Here is a 9,391-nt window from a genome sequence, read left to right on the forward strand (position 1 = left end):
CCTTAGAAAACCTCAGAAAGGCACGCCAGACTCTAAAATAGATGTTTGTAGTCACATCCTTCCTGCTTGCCAGCAGTGTATTGATTACACTGTCAGAGAACCCCCTTCTTTTTAGGATGGCCCGCTCAGCATCCATACCGTCAAGTGCAGATTCAGGGTATCCGGGTGCTGTACTGGACCCTGCGACAGCAGATCTTTGATGTTCGGAAGTACCCATGGCTGCTGTACTGACATTTTCCGCAAGCAAGTTATCCATGGTCTTCTGGGCCAGAATGGAGCTACTAGCAGCGTCATTGCCTTGTCTTCCCGTATCTTCCTGATGACCTTTGGGATCAGACGGAATGGTGGGAAGGCATTGCCTTTCTCCCCCCCCCCCCCCCCCCCCCCCAGTTGAGGGAGAAGGCGCCTATTTTCGTTGGATTGTCCAGGGGATTCAATGAACAAAGCCTGCTTAGTTTTCTGTTTCCTCTTGTTGCAAATAGGTCTATTGAAGGTGTGCCGTACCTCTTTAGTATTAGGCGGAACACATGATCGTTCAGAGACCACTCTGTCTGTCCTATCTGCACCCTGCTGAGAAAATCCACGACTCTGTTTTCTTTTCTCTTTAGGTGTACTGCTGAAAGAGATGTCAAGTTTACTTCTGCAAAGGAAAAAATTTGAGAGGACAGATTCAAAAGTGTCCGGGATCTGGTGCCCCCCTGTCGATTCACATAAGAAACTGCCGTCGTGAGTAAATGACCATGTGTTTGTGTTTGACTTGAGTTTGAAAACTTTCCAGGGCTAAATGTATTGCCAGTAATTCTTTGCAATTTGACGAACTGTGTTTGGTTTGTGGCGTCCATCGACCCTGACGGTTTTGATTGTCCATGTGAGCCCCCCATCCCCACGGGCTGGCATCTGTTGTAATTCTTACTACTGGGTGAGGGGACCAATGGATCCCTGAAGAAAGATTGTACGGATTTAACCACCAGCGGAGAGACAATCTGGCTCTTTAGGATAGAAAAAGGGGCCGGTCTAGGGTTTCCCTGGTTCCGTTCCAGGATGTTAAGATGTTCTGCTGTAGATCCCTCGATTTGGATTGAGCCCATTTTACCGCCGGTATACAGGTATATGTCAAAAGTCCTAAGACGGACATTGCCTCTCTTAAGGACGGCTTGAATGTCCAAAATAGGGTCTGCACTCTGTCCATGATTACCTGTTTCTTGAATTCCGGTAGGAAGGTCATCTGAAGTGTTGAGTCCAGTAGGTACCCTAGAAAGACTCAACTGGGAGACGGAATCAGATTGGACTTTTTTAGATTGATATTCCAGCCTAGCTGTCTTATTATTGCTGAAGCCTGTTGTATTTGGAGAATCAAAGTCTGAGATGAGTCTGCCACTAGAAGGAAGTCGTCCAAATATGGAATAAGGACCATATCCTTGGTCCTTATGAAGGCTGTTGTGTCCTCTACTACTTTTATGAACACCCTTGGGGCTTGAGAGACCCCAAACGGGAGTGCTTTGTATTGGAAGTGGTGTGAGGGATAGATAGGGACGTGATAGTAAGCATCTTCTAAATCTATTGATGCCATCAGGCACCCTGGATAAAGAAGATGGATAGCTGACTTGAGAGTCTCCATACGAAATTTCTTGTATTTTAGGTGGACATTGAGCCCTTTTAGATTGATAATAACTCGATAAGTACCGTTTGGTTTCTTCACCAAAAACAGTGGGGAATAAAATCCCTTCCCCTGTTGATTCACAGGGACTGGGATTATCACATTTTTGTTCACTAAAGAAAGAACTTCTATTTCTAACACCATCTGTTTCTCTTGGTCTGACATTAATCTGGTGGGAAGATATCTGTCTGGGGGAATGTTGTTGAACTCTAACAACAGACCCCAATGTTAAGGTTAAATTTATATGTTGACCTCTCTCTATGGAGAGAAGCCAAAAACCCAGGTAAAGGATGTTTTTTTAATTATATCTAGAGTTGGAATCCTGCAGTGTTCCCACTCGTTACTTATACGTCATGGACACAGATAAGACAATGTATCATGATTATAAGCCTGGAGAAAATGGCCCAAGTTTTATTATGGTCATCACATTTTATAGACAGATAAAATATAGGGTGGTAACAAATGCTAATAAGACATAGATGAGGCGGTGCTAGTGATTTAGATATTCAGTCATGCGCAATGGCATCTATATTAGTATTCATTATTATTATTCAAAAAGGTTAAAACAATACATTCTCTGCAATGATACTTTCACATTATTCCCACTGTAACAGACAGGCAGCTTTCCTCTGAGAACGGCCTTGAACGCTGATAAACATGTCTCTGAGGGAAATAGTTCTTGAGACAAAACATTCTTTCTAGTGTCCATATCAGAAGTTTTCCAAGGTAAGAAATGGTCCAACTATAAGTTAACCCTATCAGGGACTCTCTAATGTGCTGGAGCTTCTGAGCAAGAGGCCTATATATATGTGTAGTCATATAGGTACGGTGCAGGTAGGTAAAATCGTATGGCTGGCCTTATCATTCCCCCATTTGACATCCGTGGAGCATGGATATGGTTCATCACTGGTGGTTGGGTCGTAGCCGGAGGTTTTAAGGACTCTACCCTCAGCCGCAGGTTGATCAAGGGACCACAGGTGAAAACATCCTCCAAGTACTAGTACAGCATCCAACCTCCAGAAATGTCCAGGCGGCACAGATTCAAGAGAACCGATAAGAGAAAGAAAGCATAGTAACGTTAGTCTCTTATATGAGGGTGAAGCTTCTTCCTGTTTGTCGAGGTTTTATACGAGAGAAAATACACATGAACACTTTTACTGAAAAACAGATCAGTATTATGCATAAGACCACTTGGAAGAGACCCTGAAGGACTCCCATTAGTTTATGGGCATCACCATAGGATAGACAAAAATAGTACCATACATTTTATTGAAAGTTATAGATGGCGGAACAAACTTACAGCAGATGTGGTAGTAAGATCTGCAATAACCGAAAGAAAATACTAAACAATGGGTGAGTCTGTATAGTATACATCAATATACAGCTTAGTTACAACAAAACAAATAAAAGCTTATTATCAATACCCAAACTAATATATGTATATGACAAATACCTCTCCGGATTTTATCAAAATAACCAAACCTTATTGTCTCATCACTCCTGTCCCTAAGATTTGTCCCTAATCTTGACTACAGATGTAGCCCCCTTCTCTAGGTCCCTTTACCGTAGGACTGCTTTAAAGGTAAGACAATCCTCCGTCCCGAACCTAACTAGTCTCCTGTCACTCCTACGTCTCCCTGTGACACTGAGTGATCAGACAATAAGTTCTTCACTGTATATAACAGATGTGACTCTATCACAAAAACTCTACCACTTAGGCATCATGTGGATATTGGAAAATCACAACAACTAACTTTAAAAAATTTCTGAAAAAGAAAAGTTAAGATGTGAACAAATCTTATCTCATGGCAAAAGCAAAAAATAAAAATTCATTGATACATAAACCAAAAACAGCATAACAGGTAAATGCAATAAAATCTCCACAATGTGACCTACTATGTAACCACTAGATTCACTTATAATAACCAATTAGTGAATTCACAATCTTTAGTACCGGATTCTCAAAATTTCCACTTCTTTTTAGTCTTTTTACGTAATTTTGTACCTAGAAAACATCTTTATGATTAGATCACACAGGAGTAATGACTGGTCGCATGGTCACATCTGTTCCTGTAAGTAATCATATAATATAATACATAGACCAATAATATGGAGTAACTGGGCGCTTATTACCTACATAATATTTGGATCCTACTGAATTGTCTCTTGTCTGACTGAGATCATCATATATTACACATAAGATAACCACCATAGAAATAACAGCAAAGTGTAAACGATACATCACCTAAGGTTTCAAAGCCTTTTTATGAGAATAATATATCATATGATCCTTTTTGTAATAGTAGCATTGGTATGGATCCTTTATCCTTAAACCCATCTTTTGACTGACAGGCCTCTTTACAGACGCTTGGACTCTTGGCCTCAGTTATATATAGGCCACTCGTATAACCTCAGACATTGGCTTTGTTGTCTCCCATAGTTTTGGCTTGACCTGTAAAGAAGACACCAGTACAGACAAGGACATACCTATATAGGCCACCTGTGGCAGCTGGATGACGTCCACTTACATTCCCTGAAACAGGCAGGAAGATGACAGACTATGCAGACAGGCACTTTACGGTGTTACTTACAGTAGGTTATGACAGGTGTAGATAATACAGCCGTACACAACCCTCTCTTCTATATTTGTTGTCCCCTGGGCCGCCCAATGTGAGGATACTACATCACATTACACATGGCTTCCTTCTGCTGGTTTTGTCAGATAACTTACAGTGGGATACAAGGCAGGCGGCAAATAGTTATTGGATGCCATCTTTACCCTGTACCTCTTCTCCATCCGCTGGTCTCACAGCTTGTTGCTGATTGTCTCTGGAAAAGACTTAAAAACAAACAGATCCACATCTCCCCTCCACCTGTACACTATGTACGGTTACCTCAGGAAGAGACCGGAAACATCTCCCCATTCCCTTGTACGCTTTGTACGCTGTTACCTTGGGAAGAGCACAGAAACCACCGCATCACCAGCTTTATCCATCATCCATCACCCTTTTTGGCATCAGGGTTTGTCAGCGTGAACGTTGTGTCAGCCGCTCTATGGCAGCTTTTCTTCTTCTTTGAACAGTTTTTTTTTTCTACAAGTGTTTTTGGTAAGCCCAGGGACCAAACAAATCTCTAATTTGCCAATTAACCCATAATGGTGGGCTTCATATAGACATCTGCACAGTTACCTTCAACCATCTTACATGTCTCAGTGATTGTCCTCACCTCCAGCTTATAGCAGGAGCGGTTTCTGCAGTGGAACGTCACACTGCATGGCGGTCACCATATATCCTTGCGTCTTGTGTCATCCATCTTTGAAAAGTCTGGGATAATCTACAATGAAAACTTTTAAACTTTCATTAATATTTGGGCTTTCAATTACATTTTCATCTTTCACAATTTAAAATATCAAACACAATAAGTAATAAAAACATCCTTATTCAAAAATAAAAAATTTGTACGGTGTTTAAAAAAATTTAAAACATCAAAATTGGGTACTCCATCAAAATGGGCTGCTCCCATTTCCATTCACCTCTATCCCCTCCCCCATTTGAATCTACATCAATAGGCAACAGAGATGCTGGATTCAATGCACTTAGCACAAGATATATATATATTGGGGGGGCATAAGGAGTGCAGACTGGAGCCATGGACATGGGTTTGGTTTTTACTAGGGATAAAAGTACATATATATTCATGAGCTAAGTCTGCTATAATCATCACAAAACTGTTACCCCTAAAAATAAAAACATTAAAAAAATTAAATGAATTCGCTGAAATGAATATTCCTTCCATACGCTGCTCTTATCAGTAAACAGAACGCTCTGTACCTCACTTCTAACCTTGAGCAGTGAGCAGTAAAATCATAGATACAAGAGTTAAAATTTCTTGGAAGTTTTTTTTTTTTTTTTTTCTTTTTTTTTCTAACATCCTTGAAGTTACAGAAGATATCAGCGCTGTGCTCTTATGCACCAGACTGTAACCTTGGACAGTGGCACACATACTTATAACTTAGTAGGAAAAAAAACCAATTTGCGTAGAACTTATTAGGATAGATGTGTACACATATATACACATATATATATATAAAGACTTGTTAAATAAAGTTACATAGAAATATATATTACAGTAGTAAGTTACTACTCCTTAGAAGTATATATATTTTACTATAGTAAACTACTTCTTCTTTGAAATATCATACGTTGGGGACACACACTTAAAGAAAATCTGCTTACAATATATATTGGGATACATATATATACCTACAACATACTTTTTAAATACAAATGTGTAAGTTACAGTAATAAGTTACTACAGGCTCCTTATACCATTGGGTTCTTAATAAGTGCACAAAATTCTGCGTTTGATCTTTACCAATTATCACTTTTCTCTTGACATTCCTAATAAAACGTACTTTTTCTCTCTGACTCCTCCTACTGACACTTCCGTATAACAATCTTATACACTAATAGGTCTAATAGACCCGGCTCCTTCAAACAGTCTCTATACTTTTCCTTTCAACAAACCTTTGTCTAACTTTCCTCACCATCAGGTAATAACATTTCTTAATAAATGTGCAAAACAGTTGTTAGACTCTATCGGAAAGTCCTGTGCCCGCCCCCTCAGTGACACTAAGCAGTATGGGCGGAGGACAGAAATGCCAGGAGTTAAAATGGCCACCGGACTAGATAACCGGATATAGGGGTGTTGGCTTAGGGCATGGTTTTGAGACGTCACAATTATAATACAGACGTGGATGATATGTGGGAGTGGTTGGCTTTCAGTCGCCATCTTTGAGGGCTGATTACAGAAAAGTGGCGTAGCTAAATAAGCAAATGTTCCACGGTCGGGACAACAGAAAATGATCAACATTTTGTAACACGTAACATACTTCTAAAGGGGAACACCAGCTTAGTAAGACTGGCTGAAATACAGTATAATGTAGGAGCGTACATTACATTACACTAACAGCTCTGATTCTTTTTTTTTTTTTTTTTCTAATGCTGCTTGCATGTGATCTGCAGCCCTCAGAGCTGGTTGATGGCCTTGTACAAAACATAACAAATAACACACAAAAAAAACTTTGTATGCTGCTTCACTACGCAGCATTAATTAACCTCTTCAGCTCTCTCAGTACTGTATCTAGCAATGAGCTGGACTGTTCTCCTTGTCTGAGTACGTGGCTTTGTACTCAGACACTTATATGGCACTATACACTATTTGAGGTTAGGCTGCCCACCTCCACAAAGGCATTGGTCTTACTATCAGGTCAGGGGCACTTTAAATCAAAGTAACTACTTCAACAGCCGACCAAGGGTAAGATTCCTGCAGAACAAAGGGTCTATAAGCCACCATTGGACGTAGGTTGGCTTTTCGCAGGATCTGGGGTTTGTATACAGATATAAACTGGGTACAATGATGTAACATAATGATGTGGCTTGGGTCTGCCACACACACTACAATATTCTGTCTTATCTAGATATTGTTGGTCACCGGCACATGACATGTCCACCCAGCTGGACTTGTGCTTCCCACCCATTATCCTGAATGTTTTCCTTCTGTCTGACCCTCTGGCTCTCATCTCTCTATCTACTTCCCACCCTCCCCTCTTAGAACTCTAATCCTTGATTCCCCCTTAGGGATAGTACTTCGATTAACCCCTAAGATTCCTGGAAATTCCAAGGACCCATTTGCCCTGCATGTTACATGTAGGTCTGGTTACCTACCCACAAGGCAAAAATAAGTGTGCACAGGAGTGTGGGGGGTTTCCCAGGTGTTGGTCAGAGAGCCAGAGGTTGGTGGGGCTAAGGCATGTATCTGCCTTCATATCAAGCCTCCTAAAGATCTGTTCTAGATCTTGCACTGCATCTTTACATGCCCATCGCTATCTTCCTTAGCTTCACATCAGCTTCACATAAACTTCTTGTGGAGACTGGTGATCCCTTTTTTTTTAGAGAATAACTGTCTCATCCTTGCTCAGCTAATCCCTAGGTAGCGTATTGGGGAACGAAACCTAAACCTTAGGTTTTAACAAGCACAGCCGCTATAGGCCCAGCCGTCACAGTGACACACTATGGCGACGCACTACAGCAACCTTGCTATAGGCCCAGCCGTCACAGTGACACACTATGGCGACGCACTACAGCAACCTACTGTCCCTCGTTGCTAATTCCTCCTAGGGGGCAAGGGGGTAAGTCACAGATCTTCTGACCTGCTCTCTACCACAGTACAAGCACAAGTAATGGGATCAATACAAGTATTGTTCCCGCTGCTCGAGACAGATATCACTTATCAGGAACCCGTTCACTCCAAAAGTTATGTGCCTACTGTCTGTGACCTCGCAGCTGTTCTCGATGCCATGCTGTATTACAAGGGTTAAGCATTAATCACAGCCTCCCCGTAAGGACGCAGAAGTGATCATGTTCGGCAATCCCTTTCCTTAATTCAGCATAAATACAGCAACAGCTTATCTCAATCACACAACAGTTTGCGACGGCAATGCAGCACTTTAACCTTGTCCTATCCTGGGTTACAGAGTTCTTTGTCTAACAAATAGACTCAGCTTTACAAACATATAGAGAACGCAGGTGACGGGAATCTGATTAGATCCGTTCCCCTGAGGCACAGATAGTACGTAAGAAAGGGAAAGTCTTTCTTACCTGGCCAGTTATATCTGCGCGTCCGATGACGGATAAATCACCACATCCCGTCTGTCTGCGTTCTAGTTTGCAAGAGGCTGAGTCCCAGTTCGGACGCCAAATGTTAAGGTTAAATTTATATGTTGACCTCTCTCTATGGAGAGAAGCCAAAAACCCAGGTAAAGGATGTTTTTTTAATTATATCTAGAGTTGGAATCCTGCAGTGTTCCCACTCGTTACTTATACGTCATGGACACAGATAAGACAATGTATCATGATTATAAGCCTGGAGAAAATGGCCCAAGTTTTATTATGGTCATCACATTTTATAGACAGATAAAATATAGGGTGGTAACAAATGCTAATAAGACATAGATGAGGCGGTGCTAGTGATTTAGATATTCAGTCATGCGCAATGGCATCTATATTAGTATTCATTATTATTATTCAAAAAGGTTAAAACAATACATTCTCTGCAATGATACTTTCACATTATTCCCACTGTAACAGACAGGCAGCTTTCCTCTGAGAACGGCCTTGAACGCTGATAAACATGTCTCTGAGGGAAATAGTTCTTGAGACAAAACATTCTTTCTAGTGTCCATATCAGAAGTTTTCCAAGGTAAGAAATGGTCCAACTATAAGTTAACCCTATCAGGGACTCTCTAATGTGCTGGAGCTTCTGAGCAAGAGGCCTATATATATGTGTAGTCATATAGGTACGGTGCAGGTAGGTAAAATCGTATGGCTGGCCTTATCACCAAGATAGGGTACTTAGCACCCAGGGACTGGAGGAGATTTCCTTCCAGGCTGGGACAAAATGGGACAGACGACCTCCCACCTGACGAATATCATTGTGACTCTTTGGGCTTGTCTCTACCTGAGAAAAGGAATCCTTTCCTTTTTCCTGGGACCCTAAATTTTCTATTGGTGTCTTGTCTGGCACAAAAGGGCCTTTTAAATGGTTTCTTCCCCTGAGTGGGCTCTTGGGCTCGTTGTTACCCTGGGAACTTTTTTTCTCTCTCGGACGCCTTCTCCAAAAGTGAGTCCAGAACAGGGCCAAACAGTGATTCACCGTCACAAAGGATTGTACATA

General features: G+C 41.3%; 1 long non-coding RNA gene across 1 annotated transcript; it reads right to left on the reverse strand.

Moving 5' to 3' along the window:
* Nucleotides 1-2,033: 2,033 nt before the first annotated feature.
* On the reverse strand, nucleotides 2,034-9,050 carry LOC138786004 (uncharacterized). Its single transcript, XR_011362176.1, has 2 exons — nucleotides 7,807-9,050; nucleotides 2,034-7,751 (listed from the first exon to the last, which is right to left on the reverse strand). It is a non-coding gene; the product is annotated as an uncharacterized lncRNA (long non-coding RNA).
* Between the last annotated feature and the right edge of the window lie 341 nt (nucleotides 9,051-9,391).

Source organism: Dendropsophus ebraccatus, chromosome 3 (assembly GCF_027789765.1).
Source record: "Dendropsophus ebraccatus isolate aDenEbr1 chromosome 3, aDenEbr1.pat, whole genome shotgun sequence".
Taxonomy (NCBI): Eukaryota; Metazoa; Chordata; class Amphibia; order Anura; family Hylidae; genus Dendropsophus; species Dendropsophus ebraccatus.